This window comes from Lutjanus erythropterus, chromosome 12 (genome assembly GCF_056507025.1).
Source record: "Lutjanus erythropterus isolate fLutEry1 chromosome 12, fLutEry1.hap2, whole genome shotgun sequence".
Lineage (NCBI taxonomy): Eukaryota > Metazoa > Chordata > Actinopteri > Lutjaniformes > Lutjanidae > Lutjanus > Lutjanus erythropterus.
In genome coordinates, this window is record NC_139328.1 from 28,435,629 (window position 1) to 28,450,205 (window position 14,577).

General features: G+C 39.2%; 1 protein-coding gene across 1 annotated transcript in view; it reads left to right on the forward strand.

Annotated features, from left to right (window-relative positions):
• Positions 1 to 14,577, forward strand: part of tmtopsa (teleost multiple tissue opsin a) — an 87,761-nt gene that overhangs the window by 14,779 nt on the left and 58,405 nt on the right. The gene's annotated exons all lie outside the window — the stretch shown is intronic.

The window sequence follows — 14,577 nt, forward strand, 5'->3', positions numbered from 1 at the left end:
ACAAACTGCAGCAATACAGTCTGAATGGACTCATCCTTTATGCCGATGACACCATCTTAAATGTCGAAATTAGTGATTTATTGAGGTTAAAATGTTGCACATTAATTTCAGGCTTACTGTGTAAATGTACTCAATCAGTATTTTCTATTAACAATTAATCTGATTACTACATGTGTGTGAAAGGTGCTGCTGGTACGGACAGACCCACAGATTCATTATCCTGCTCCACAGTAATATCACAAAAAATCGTTGGATCGTTGACTTTCTATCGTGGTATGATTGTACCTCAAGTTTTTGTTGTTTACAACCTTTAACTTTACTGTTCTGTTTCACTCCAACCACTCTCATGAAACATGTTTTCAGCAAAACACTCTAAAACCTACTGTACACTACCTGCTGTGCACCAAACAGCAGAAAGACAAAATTAGTGAAAAGCTGTTGAACACAGTGGAGCATTTAGCAACTAAAGAACCAGATATTTCCCTCCGACACTGGAGAGACTCAAACACATTTGAAAATAAAGTGAATATTAGATTTCAATGCGATCAGGTGACAAAAAAAACAAATGAAGGTTTAATAACTTCCACTGCGAGCTGATTGAGTAGGTGCTTAAATTTGATTGTGGCCGTGTTATATGATATATAAAGTGCAGCCTGATGCATCTCAACAGTGGAAATAAAACTAAATTCTGTCAAAGCCTCTAGATGCTGGACACGGACATAAACCAAAAAACCAAAATAAAAGTCAAAAATACAATATTGACTCATGCAATGCAAACATCAGAGGAGACAGCGGCCTCGTCTTTATTGGGACAGGTGCTTCAGACTTCCGTCCAAACAATGTTTGCTTCTGCGCTACAGAATGTGTTCTGGGTTATGAAACATTTTCATTGAATTCAAGAATGTTGGAAGAGTTGTGTGTCCAAATAAGACAAAAGCAATAAAGTTATGCAATAAAATATAAGAAATAGCGCAGGTAACATAGTAATATACATCACGGATATTTTCTAACAACATTTACGTATCATGTGGTAAAACTGTATCGATGATTGAATTTCTCTCCCTGTCTTAAAACAGAGATCTGCTGTGGTGTAACTTTGTGGAGAATAACAGCTCATAGAGTTGAATATATGCACATCAACACTTTTTGTTGTTGTTGAGTAACTAAATCTATCCTTTAATGACTTATAGTTCTTCGCCCGCTCTGTTATTCCGTTGGCAGTAAAGCCAGTTCAAACAACTTTCCTCTCAAAGCTGTGAGCCACTGAACCAAAACCTGCAGCTGTTTCATGAACATGTTTTTGCAGCTGATTTTGGACTTCATTACATGTTTTTTTAAACAGCCTTCCACTCACATGACTGTTTTATAGCAGAGCTAATTATGGTTGCGAATCATAAACTGTGGCTGTATCACAGTAGAATTACCACTGGTGCTGTCACTGTCCATAAACTCAATGTCTGGGTCTTTGTCGGGGGAGCTGCATTTTGATGGGCCACATCACACACACCATTTAGTTTAGACATCTTTATAAATCACCTTTAAAAAAACATAATAACTGGGTTCATGTGTTAAACATGCTGGTCTAAACGTTAGTGTGGGTTCAACCACAGCTCCTGTTTATCAAGCATCTGATCAAAAATTCTCAGAATGACACATTTTTGGAGTAAAAACTGTTTATCAGCTTTTGTAATTTAGGAAATCACTCCTATCTATGCTAATATTTGGGAAAGCCTAATCTGTTAGGAGACAGCAGGAGATGGCGTTCAGGCAGAAACACATGTACATGGAATGAGAGATGGTCCATTTATCTATAACCTTATTAATAATTTCTCCAGTGTATGTGTATATGTATACGTATGTATGCACCGATTATACGGATGTCAGCTACAGTTGACAGTGTCAGGGGTGTTTGAGAGACCAGGCAACTCAAAAATGAATAATTAACCATCTGTTGATGTTGAGGTATTTGATTTGCACTATTGCTTATTGAAGTTATTTTAGAGAAAATGTGCATATCAATATATATATCTATATATATATATTGATATATATATAGGTATATCATATGACACAGAATAGCCTAAAATATCAAGATATTATTTATAAATCATATCATCCAGCCTTATGTCATCGTTCACTTTTTTTTTTTTTTGAAAAATGTGCAAGATCGTTTTATGCATAGGAAAAATCAACATTACTATTTGACAATTTTTCTATTATGTTACTGGTGAACTTATGACTTATTAAATTTAAAGGCGTAGTTTGCACAAAAAGCTTTTCACAGGTGAAGAGTGCTGCAGAATTTCCCAGACAACTTAAGTAAATGGTGATCCTGTACATCTTTAGCTTGGAGCTACGTTCACATGCACATGCACACGGTCTGAACTGGGTGTGTGTGGTGTGAACAACATATTGGGGCTTTAGCAGACTTGGATTGAGCATTTTCTGTTTTTTCCTTTTTTTGGGGGGGTGTTTTTTTTGTGTTTGAAAACTGGTCACCATTCACTTACATTGTTTGGAAAAATTTTGTGACTGTTTTCCTGTGACTGATTTTTTTTTATTTTTGAGTGAACTATCCCTTTATGCTGACTAACTAAGCAAACATTGCCTATACACATAAAGAAGTGCATTTAGAAGTTTACAGCTGTTTAGCGCATCTATGACAGTACTCTGAGATAAAACAGAGTTGTCACACTCTCTTCTTTGGAAAACTTCTCTGTACCAGTGTATCAGAAGCTTCACTCATTCATCATTTTTAAGTCTGTCTCTGAGGTAGGAGCAGTTTTAACCCAGAGGTTCACTTTCACTATTTTTTCTTAAGAGTGATTCTGAGATGCATTATAAATACAGGCCCAGATTACACTGATTAAATATTAAGCAGTAGATGTCTGCAGAGAGGTGAGGAGGACAGCTGATCATCCAGAGTATTTGTTGTGGGATTTGCCTCTTCCTCCCTCAAGGCTGTGAACTGTGGCATGATGTAACCAATGTTTGGTTTTTCACACACTGTCCTACACTGACTGACTGGAAGAATATGAGGAGAGACAGTGCGGAAGGCAGTCCTCTCTCTCTCTCCAGGGAAGCCCTCACACACACACATGCACGCGCATGCACACACACACACGCACACACAGTTGCACGGTTTGCAGGAACAGGTCCCAGAGCAATTTTGCCAGAGCTACGACTCACTCACACTCTGTGAGCATCATGTCTTCTCAGGTAAACAATGAGTTGTGTGTGTGTGTGTTTGTGTGTGTGTGTGTGTGTGTGTGTGTGTGTGTGTGTGTGTGTGTGTGTGTGTGTGTGTGTGTGTTTGTGTGTGTGTGTGTTTGCATGAGCACGCTTGTGCTCTTTCCTCTCTGATAAACTGCTCAGCCTCCTTGTGTGTGTGACACTGACACAATTGAGAGCAAAGATGAATAACAATCAATCTAAGAGTCAGAGCTGTCAGGACACAAGAATTTTTATCTTCAGTACAATACTAGTATAAAAAAAATGATATTCGATGCCATGGCAAAAAGATACTTCTCTCGGGAAATGAAGGACACCAAAACAGAGCTAAAAAACAGAGCTAAAAGGAGAATCAACATTAAAAATGAAAAAAGAAAAAAAAGCACACAACGCACCAAAAACAGGATTATTATTTTCTTTTCTTTTTCTTTCATTAACATGCACACAGTGATGGTGCTGAAAAAGTCACTAATCATTGCCAAATATCAGTCAGAAAAAAGACTTAAAAGAGAACTCTGTAATATATTTACTGTAATAAATCATAAAATGGTCATGATATGTCATCAGAGATTAAGGAAACGTTAAATTTAAATACTGGCTTCTCTAGCTGAGTCCAGATTAATCCCACACCAACAGACTGAGGAACAGCTTCTTTCTCAGAGCTGTGGCCTCCATCACACTCCTGCCTGCCCCGACACGCAACAGACCCCAAGAACCCACACACACACACACGCACACACACTGTCACACATCAAGGACCTCGAAACACACACACACCTTCAGAGAGTGCACTGTGCACACATACACACACGACAAAGACTGTGACTAGCACACACACGCCCCCCAGTCTTAGACTCCAACTGCAGACACAATGTGTACCATTTATAAATAGTAGTTCTATTATCTATTTATTGAAATGTTTACCCACTACCTCTAAATGTGAAGAATCTGCAAAATGTACATAACCTTTAATCTATTTTAAAGCTGCTATTACTGCTGTTTATCTGTTTCTGCTTTTATTTATATATTTTTTTAGGTTTATGTTTATTTTTCTGATGCACAGACAGAAGACATTCACAATTTCATTGTACCTGAGTATATAGAAAATAAAGATCTTTATGGTTTTCATTCGGAATTCAACCTCTTTTCCAACCGTCTGCAGCTCCGACTTGATATCTGGACGGCTGTGCTCATTTTTGGATGTGCAGTTCTGCATATTGTTCCTTTAACTGAACTGAGGTCCTGAATGAGCACATATATCTCTTCTTTTGTAGCTCTGGTACTTCTGATACCATCAAATGCTGGTGGTATTGGAGTAGTATAGAGGTACTTTTAACAACCCTATTAAGAACAACAATGTTGTCTTTCTTTCTTTGACTGCATGTCTTCCTCTCTTTATAATTTTGCAACTGTTTCTTTCACTTTGCTCTTTTTCTTTTGTCCCTTTTCACCATTTATCTATTTGCTGTCTCTCCTCATCAGACGACACTCACTTCTTTGTATGGATGAAGAAAGATGCGAGGGGAAAGTAATAGTGTTTAGTTCTGTTTCTCTTTGTCTTTGTCAGACTTTCCCTCCCTCTCTTTCTCTTCCACCCAAACTCTTTCTCTTACATATCTATTATATGTCAGCTTCAGCTTCTTTGTCCCTTTTCTCATCCTTTGTTCTTTGTTTATGAAGGACTACATGTGCATTTGTTATCGTTGCTCAGTTTAATGGCTCGCTGTGTTGTTTAGAGTCATTCTTCTCCTGCTGACATTGCTATGTAAAGGCTAAAGTTTACCTTTCAGGTCATGTTCGGTAACACCAACTGAGACAAATAAAAAGCTGAGTATCTTGTCCACTAAAAGCTGAAAGAGTTGAATTCCCCGATCTAATAATGTGGCGATCAGTGGAGCGATCCACATGGGGAAGACTGAATCAAGTTTGGGTTTGGTCCAAATTGATTTCACTGCCTCATCATCCTCATCCACTGTCCAGCCAACCATCAGAGGAGAGGGAAGACAGTTTAGTAAGATGTCAAAATGTATCTACTAGGTGATGAATCAATTAGTCAATTGCAAGAAAAGTAGTTGCCAACTATTTTAATAATCAATTAATCGTTAAAGTCATTTTTCAAGCAAGAATTTCAAACATTTGCTGGTTCCAGCTTCTAAAATATGAGGATTTTCTGCTTTTCTTTGTCATTTATGACAGTAAATGAAGAGTCTTTGGGTTTTGGACTGTTGGTTGGACAAAAGAGGCAATTTGCTCTGGGAAATTGAGCATTTAGTAATTTTCAGATTAATCGAATATGAAAATAATCATCAGTTGCAGCTCAAGTAGGATGTAGTTATCCACATTATATATGAAATTACTAGCCTACATTTATCATTAAAAACAGTTCAAAGCATGATGCCATTCAATGTTTTACTTCACAATGATGTGAAAATGTGCTCCTTGTTCAGTGTAACTACGCACCATCCTGTCAATCATACCATACACTTGCCGGTGGGGTTTTAGTAAAAAGAGAAGACAGACAGATACAGAGGCATCTCTTACTCATGCATGCTTGTGCGTGTCTGTCAGTGTTGTCGTCTGTTTTTGCTGCTCCTCTGTGATGGGAAATTGGGGTCTTTATCGGTGCAGAGGACAGGAGCTGTGATAGAGGTGAGACACTACAGTCAGGGAACATCTGGAAACAGTGTACAGAAAACAAATGAACTCTGTGTTATTTTGCCAGTCCCTGTCTAAACAATATGATAGTGTTCTGAATGATCAGAGAAATACTGACTCCAGGACATTTACTTGCACCAGTGTGTGTGCTGTAAAGTTCACATGCACATAAAATGTGTCTGAGTTAATTGAATTCAGTCTGTCCAAATGTGCAACGTCATAACTAGAAGAAGTCACTCAGCAGAATGCAGATCCCTGCCAGGCAATAGATGGTGAAGCACCTGCTGCAATGCCACCACACAAGTTCTGCCAACATCAACATGACCTCTACATACATTGTCCCAAGCTGAAACAAGATTCAAACTGAAGCAGCCGTTGATTTTTGGCAGCTAGCAGCTGGTTAAGAAGAGTGAGAGGTCAGCAGTCAATGGTCGTATAAAACAGAGCAGAGCAGAGCTGAACATTATGACATCACAGTGAAGTTGACCTTTGACCTTTTGGATATAGAATGTCATTACCTCTTCATTTTATCGTATTAGTTATTTGTGTGTAACTTTGTCATAATTAACATATTAAACCTTGAGATATGACCAAAAACCTGTTTCGTTAGGTGACTGAGACCTTCGACCTTTGACTTTGACCCTCTCAGCGACTTTATTTGTGATAAATCTAGTCAGTTAGTCAGACCATTAGTCTTTATATTGCAATTCATTTACATGCATGCTGCTCAGAGTAATCTGAGTCAGTGGCTCCTCTCGCAGTCCCACAGCATCTCTCCCTCTCCTCTTGAACTGTGGGCAAGAGCGAGCCTCCGCTGAGTTTGTATTGTATTTAGTTATTCGTTTATTGTCCCCACCAAAAGTGAAATTAAATATCCGCCCTTGCCATTTTACCCCAACTAAAGCTTCCTCCAACTAATTATTAAAAAGGATAATTAAGTTTAATGTCAGTGGAATCAAGAAGCCACTGCTGTAACTGCAAATTGTGTCATTTAGGAGATTTCAACACAAAAATAAATTAAGCACTCTTTGCAAATGTTTTCCCCTTTTTTTTAACTTGTCAGCACATGTAGTGTTGTGCATCAGAAAGAAAATAAAGGCATACATGATTCAAAGCAAAGCCAATGATTATACAGTAAATCTTGTGCATGCAAATCAATGCCCGCACACTCGCTTAATATATTACTGTGTGCACACTATGGCCCTGAATGTAGCAAACTGTGGGCTCAGCTTTATTGCTCTTGCGGGCACCTTGACTCCTAAACATAATGTGTCACTTCCATGGCTTAAGAAATCTCTACTGATACCACGCAAGTCACCCACAGACTCAAAAACATCATTAAAACCAAAACCCCAACATATAAATCCTCAAAGTGTTCAGTGAAGGTGTGAAATCATGCTTTGAATGCTTCCTGGTATTACAATGAAAGCATGTGGGCATTAAAAAATGTAAGGTTCTGGTTCGATTTGAATTCATAAATGAATTGTGTGTAGCTGCAAAAGATTAAAGCTGCGCAGGTTGATTTTAGAAGGTGTAAATAAGCAACAGATAAACCCTCTTACTTAAAATCCCCAATTGCTCTTTTTGACTTAAACTGCAATATGCAAATGTGGCAAGAAAACTGGACTCACAATCGGTGTCTAATGGAACAGCATTTTCATCCCTAACACAATAAAATTTAGTACTGTGCACGTCGTTGGTGCTACATGTTATCTGCTTAATTAACCCTGAATTAATTAAACAACGGTTGTGTTATCTCGGTAGTTCAGCACATGCGAAATTGGCCTTGAATGTTTTGTGTCCAGTTTCCTGGAACAGTTTTTGTGAAACAAGTGAAATGAGCACAAACCACAGGGAGTGGTGACAGAGCACTGTGCACCTGGACCAGGTCACTCTGCCATCCTGGTTTTACCCAGGCGACAGCAGATGTACCGCTTTGTTTTGTGTAATTTTTCACTTCAGTTGCTGGTAGTGTGCCAAATTAGACCTCACTAAAATCACAAAACACACTATGTATCTTTTATGCCTGCCCACTTTGTAATAATGCTGTAATTTGAGTCTGGAAAGGTACACAAAATTATAAATTTTAAACTGATTATAGGCTTTGTAGTTGAAACACGTATCACCTATGAAATACACTTGTAGTTGCTGAAAAAGGAAGCGGGGGGTTTTGACTAAAGAGCAGAGATGATCAAGGGCATCTTTCGAATGTGAAGTCAGATCAGCTGGCTGCACCGCTGCGGACACTCCAGGAGGAGAGGGAGTGAGCAGGGATAAGAGCCACGCTACAGCTAGGGTCTAAGGCTGCTCCTGGCTAATGTCTGGTTGGGACAATGAACCTGATGAAACGGGCCAAGAAACAGGAAACCAGAGACTGTTGAGTCCACACAGAGAGACCTGCTCCACCACAGGAAGACCACTTCTGAGCTGACAGGAGGACCAACACACAAGCATATAACATATAACATATATATATGACATTGTTTACCACAGCTAACGTTAGCTGCTACACCGTCAGGCTAATGTTAGCAGTGCTAGCACTACCATCAGCATCCACATGCCTGGGCTGAATGTGGTTATGCATTGCTTTGGCTGAATGATCAGTTTATTCTGACATGGCCAACACATGACCTTATTTTCATTTTCTACATGAAAATGATCATTTTACAAGATGTCCCACTTTCTGTTTTCCACCTGGCTGAATACCAACATCCAGCCTTTAGCCCTGGCTAGTGGCAAACCAACAGCAAACCAACAATGTACATTAATAAAATACTTAATAGTTACTTTAAATGACTAGTATTTCATGTGCCGACTAGCGAGGGTAGGGAATTATTAATTGTTTAGTCGAGTATTTGCATACATTCTTACTGTAAGGCAGTTTTCTGAATGTCTTGCCTATAAACTTCTTACTTCATTAAACTATCGAAGGGCTGTGGGCATAGCAAGAGCACTTGGACAGCTTTAAGTGGGATCTCACATCTTACATGTCACTCTGCCAATCTTACTTAAACAAAGAAGAAACAGCACAACTTAAACAGCATAATACAAATGTAGTTACAATTAATTAAATTATGTAGACTCAGAATAATGAACAGAGAAAATCTGCTGAATATGTCCTTACAAAAATATTCTCATCTTACATTATTTATTTAGTTTTGTTCAATTCCTGGATGTCTGTGGTATCATGATTATGTTATTTCATCCAACAGACAACTAACAGTTGAGCCTAATATTCCTATTTGACATAACTTCAGACTGCACCAAACACATAAAAAAAGATCTGCCTAAATTTTTTAGTTTGTGACTCAGGAAAAGTGGAGAAAAACAGTACAATTCCCTCTCTGAACTATCTTTTCAACCAAGTCAAACACATGTACAGTATTCTTTGTGATCTCCCTTTGATAACTAATGTAATAACTCATGTAATCATTTTTCGCTTCCATTCACTGAGCCTCCCTGACAAGTGGAGAGGTCTGCCTCATTAGGGGGGCTCCACACAATTTAGTGACATAATTTGTATCACTTGATATTTCAGATGAAACCAAGATAATAATAATCAAATTCTACACATATTATTAGAATTGAGTTACCCACTGATTCATTGCTTTGTTGACAGAGAGCAGTGGGCACAAATAAGTGGTTTGAAGTGATGATTCTTTTGCTCTGATCATTCATGATTCAACCCAACTCAGTTCAGCAAACGTATTAGATTTCCTGACCCACAGAGCCTCTGTCCGGTATCTTTTCTCCAAGCAACAAAGACGCAAAAATAGTAGAGAGCAGCAACTCGTGGCTTGCTGCTTCAGCAGAGTGACACAGATAAACTATATCCATGACACTTAAAATCATTTGGATGAAAACAAAAAAAGGAGGACAAAATATGCACATGAACACACACATCACCCCTACACATCAAACAGTCTTTGGTTAGATAACCAGCGGCTCCCTCCCCTTGTCTCAACATCTTTACCCTTGGTCTGAATTCATTATGTGACTCATATGTCCCTGTGGATATCTGGCGATACTCTCAAGTGCTACAATATTTCTCCAACATGCTGTAGGCGTTGTGGCACAGAGGTGGAGCTGGAGAGAGGGAGGGAGATGAAGATATCAAGAGGAAGTGAAGGAGGCAGAGAGATGAAAGGAAGAAAAGGAGGGGGGGAGAGTGACAGACTGTGACTGCCGGGGTCCTAATTTTGTCCTGGCCCACATCAGATGTAGTGACCTTGCACTGGTCATGAGGTAATTTCGTTGGCCATGAGCAGATTTTTTTTTTCCCGCCCTTGCCTATTTGGTAACTTCGTGACCTGCAATCATATTCCCAAAAATAGCTAGGAAGTGCACCAGAAGGGAATTTCAATGCAAATTAGGTGGTGGTAAGAAATTACACCTCGGCCTCCTACTACTTTGCTGGTGTTCATAAAGGTACTGTTAAAAATTTCTCGACCTATTCCGTAAGAGAGGATGCGCATCCATCTATTGAACATTGTGCTCATTGGTTTGAGTTCTTTCAACAACGCAAGTGGTGAAAGCAACATTATCGACAGACTTGCCTTCTTTTAATGCCAATGGGGGATTACAAAATAACAAGTTGTCAAGATAATTTTTCATTATACAACACAGGTTTGCACAACAAAAAGACAGTTTTAGTCCCTTCATGGTTGTCACATACATAGATATTTAAAATCAGAATAGAATAGGATAAAATACATAATAAAATTAACTCAAACAATATTGTTACATATATATATGACATGCTATTAGGCTAAAGCAGTAAGTGAGACTTTTTAGCATGTTTTGAAACCTTAGTATGAAACTAGTAGTAGGCAAAGTGCATACTATTTCTTGGGAAGTATTATAGAATGCCAACAATGGACACTACTCTGGCATAGATATACCACAATGCAATGCAGTAGTGATGACAACGTAAGAGACAAGTGCTTTAGGTTGAGAAAACACCAGATCATTCGACGATACAGGTGAAAGTTAGCTGCAGCCCTAACATTGCTAATGTGGAAAATAACAACAAATAAAGTGACAGCAGTAAAAGACATTATATAAAAGCAGGTAACTGCGGACAAACCTATTCTTCACAACTCTCCACCACAATCTGCTGCTCACCTTATTTCACATCCTCATATACTGTGCTGCATTGTTCATATGCTTCATTACAAATTGTGGGCGCATATCATTATTATTATTAAGAGAGTTTGTTTGTGTGCTGGGAAACCATCACGCACATGCAAACAAATTATTAAAATAAAAGCAACTATACACTTAGTAACCATCTGGTCCACCTAGCTGAAGCAGTATAAATAAATCCTTTAGTCTTGGATGTTCAGTTTTTCGCTGATTCAACTTAATGCTCATTTTGGAGTCGGCAGTGGTGATGTTCTTTTGTACTTCATTAAACTGAGAAGTATTTCTAATATAATGTCCACCCTATTTACATCTGTGACGGTAGAATAAATATGAGAAACACCTCTCAGTAAACACAGGTACGTTTTATTGCAGGGTTGTATTAGTTTTAGGTGTGTCTATAAGCTTGCAACTAAGTGTGTAATTGCTCTTCCTGGTTGTTCAGGGTGTCTTTTCAAAGAGGAGATAAGAGGAGAGTGACAGCACAGACCTGTGTGTGTGTGTGTGTGTGTGTCACAAACTTGCTGGAAAGAAGCTGCTGGCTACAGGTTTATCAGGACCGTCTGCAGTGTCCAACAGTTTGGCTTTGCTTACTCGTGGCTCCTCATCACAAGGTACCAAGGTATCAAGGTAATTTATTACATATTATTACATAACAAAACACACATAAAAACAGATATAAAGATAGTTAATTATATTCAGCAGATGACAGAATAAAATTTTAAAACAAAATAAAATAAAACAATCTTATAAAGTGATTTACATATATAGATATAAACTTATACAACTGTCTCTGGTCTCCTGTTGCGTGTCCCATTTAATTTTCCTGCCTGGACATTAGCCAGGAGTTGCTTTAAGGCTAAGCTGGGTTAGCATGGCTCTTATCCCTGCTCTTGTCCACTCCTCCTGAGGTGTCCTCTGCAGTGTGGTCAGCTGCTCTGGCTGGGTGCTGCCATATGCACTGTTAAATGTCTCAGTGTCCGCTGTTCTTCAGTCCAAACCCCGCACTTCCTTTTCCAATGCTTACGAGAGTATTTCTATCATAGCTGAGTTCAAAAAAGTGATTATCTCAGATTTTCAAGTCTTAATGAGACATAATTGTCCGTATGTCCACAATGACAGGCTTCCCAAAACTCCCTGACTAGTACCATAACTCCAGTATAATGTCAGATCTGTGCCTCTGGTCACATATTACAAAAACATCACATCCAATTCGGCTGCTGCTGCACACTGTGTTTATGTATTCACATTAGGACCTCTGATGTTCAACAAAAACTAGAAAGACAAAAAACTCACCACGCACACACTCACATAGAATACACACAAACATGACAGAATCAGAGAGTTAGAGAGATGGAGACACAGCTGTGAAAACACTCCTTGCCAAACCTTAGAATAAAAATTGCCAGCACTTCTGCTTGAAACGAGCTCGGTGGGGAGGTAGTGAGATGCTGGGGGGCACGGCTGCTGCGCTGCAGAGCTGCTGCACGCTCGAAACACAAATTAGTTCTCGTCACATTGGCTCCAGGACGAAGCTCTTGTTCTCTTTGTATTGTACTACAAGTGCCCTGTCTTTGCTTGTTGTCTCGCTGGGTCCTTGATTTTTCACTTATTTTATTCTTCTGCCTTTGTCTTCTGAGAATCCACATCCAACTCTGTTTCCCTCTCTTGACATGTCTTTGGACTGATGTGTATCTCTTGCGTGTGCGTGTGTTCTTCGTGCGCTCACGCATCTCCACACACTCGCACTCTGATTGCTGCCGTCAGTGGCTCACTTTTCTGGATCGGCGCGCACACACACCCAGTTCAACGGCTCATTTCATTTTCTGCGGTGGCTGCTCCAATCCCAGCTTTTTCACACTTTGCTTTCTCTCATTGTCTTTCTCCATCTCCCAGCTCTCCGCGTGCCCTCTTCACATATTCTTTCCCTTTCACTGTGCCATTATCATCCATCTTTTTCACCTTGGTTGTCTCAGCTGCCATTATCACTTCCATCCCATCTCCACCCCTCATCACCTCTCCAGAAGCAGCCCGGAATATGCTGTTTTTGTATAACAATGAGACAGATGTTGACATCTGATAGCGAGTGCTTACTTTGTGCATACAAAATAAGCTAAACAAAATGAGGTGGGAAGCCTTTGTTTTGAATGATGTGCATACACTCAAGTGCCCTGTGGTCATGTGTTCCCACCTGATACAAACACTGAATACGTTAACTTCTTTCAAAGAACAAAGTCCATTATATATAACATTTCGACTCTGCTTTGAAGCAAAGAAAACAAACCACAAGTTGGTGGTGGGTTCTTTATAGATTGTTTCTTTTTTTGAACAAACCCGATTATTTATACCTGCATACTATATGTGTCAGATTGTTCTTCCTGCTCAGTGGCTCTGTGACCTGCTGTCAAGAAATCTTACTGTAAATGTCTCATGAAGAGGGCTGTCTTGTTAATAATTACCAAGAAGAGAATGCAAGATGGCAGAATAGATTCGGGGATGTAAAGCCCAAGCCTTTGTCCCAGGTTTTCATGGATGGATGACCATTATCTCAAAGTCTAACAAGCGATCTAGTAAGAGGTAGAATGGGAATAATCTTTAAAGAGACAGAGAGGAATTACAGAAGTAGTATTTTCAATGTCCCTCTTAATAAAAAAAAAAGGAATTGGTTGTTGAGTCAAATTTACAGTTTGTGAAATACTGATGTTTTGGGAATGACACTCAACAGTCAGCTACGTTACTGACCTGTGACTGGCCAAAGTCTCCCATCACTGGCTTGATGAAAACAGAGTCCAGAGGAGGAGCGAAAGTCTAGTTTTCTCTCAAACCACTTCAATTATACCATTATTAAGGGCTGTCCACAACAAGAACTAAACCTATAAACTGTGGCTACAAACAGTTCAGTTTTGCTACACAACTGCTATGAAGTGAAGGGAGTCTGTGTGATTAAACTGGAGCAGAATGAGCTGATCTCCGGCTGTGGAGAACAAACTGTAGTTAAAATATATTTTCAGTGCCTTTTTAGCTTGGCACCATTCTTACGTTTACAAGCGCTGTGTAGAAAAAGTAGACTGGAAGTCAAAATAAACACGTCAGGTTGCATTTACGCTCATCTGCCTACCCCAGCTTTAAATATCTGTTGTATGTTGCACTAGAAAAACATGGCAATGGCGAGCTAGCTGGCAGCATCAGTGCTAACATGTTCATCACCTTAGTTTAGCATTTTAGCATGCTAACATTTGCTTATCAGCACTAAACACAAAGTCTGCCACAGAAGAAGTACTGTTTAGTCATAAACCCAAGCAGTGAACAGACGAAAATTTAAACGTGATGATTATGCTAGAAGGAAAATGAAAGAATCACAAAAGTTATGAATATCTGTCCAAAATGTTTACTGCAATGCAACCCCGCTTTTAATATGGCTAAAAACAGAAAATTATCATCCAGTAGTCATTAGAGTTACTCACCATCTAATCATCATTTCATTCACAGTTCTTGGCCATGATTGGGCTGCTTGGCACACGCATTTGAATACTTTAATTTACATTTGCA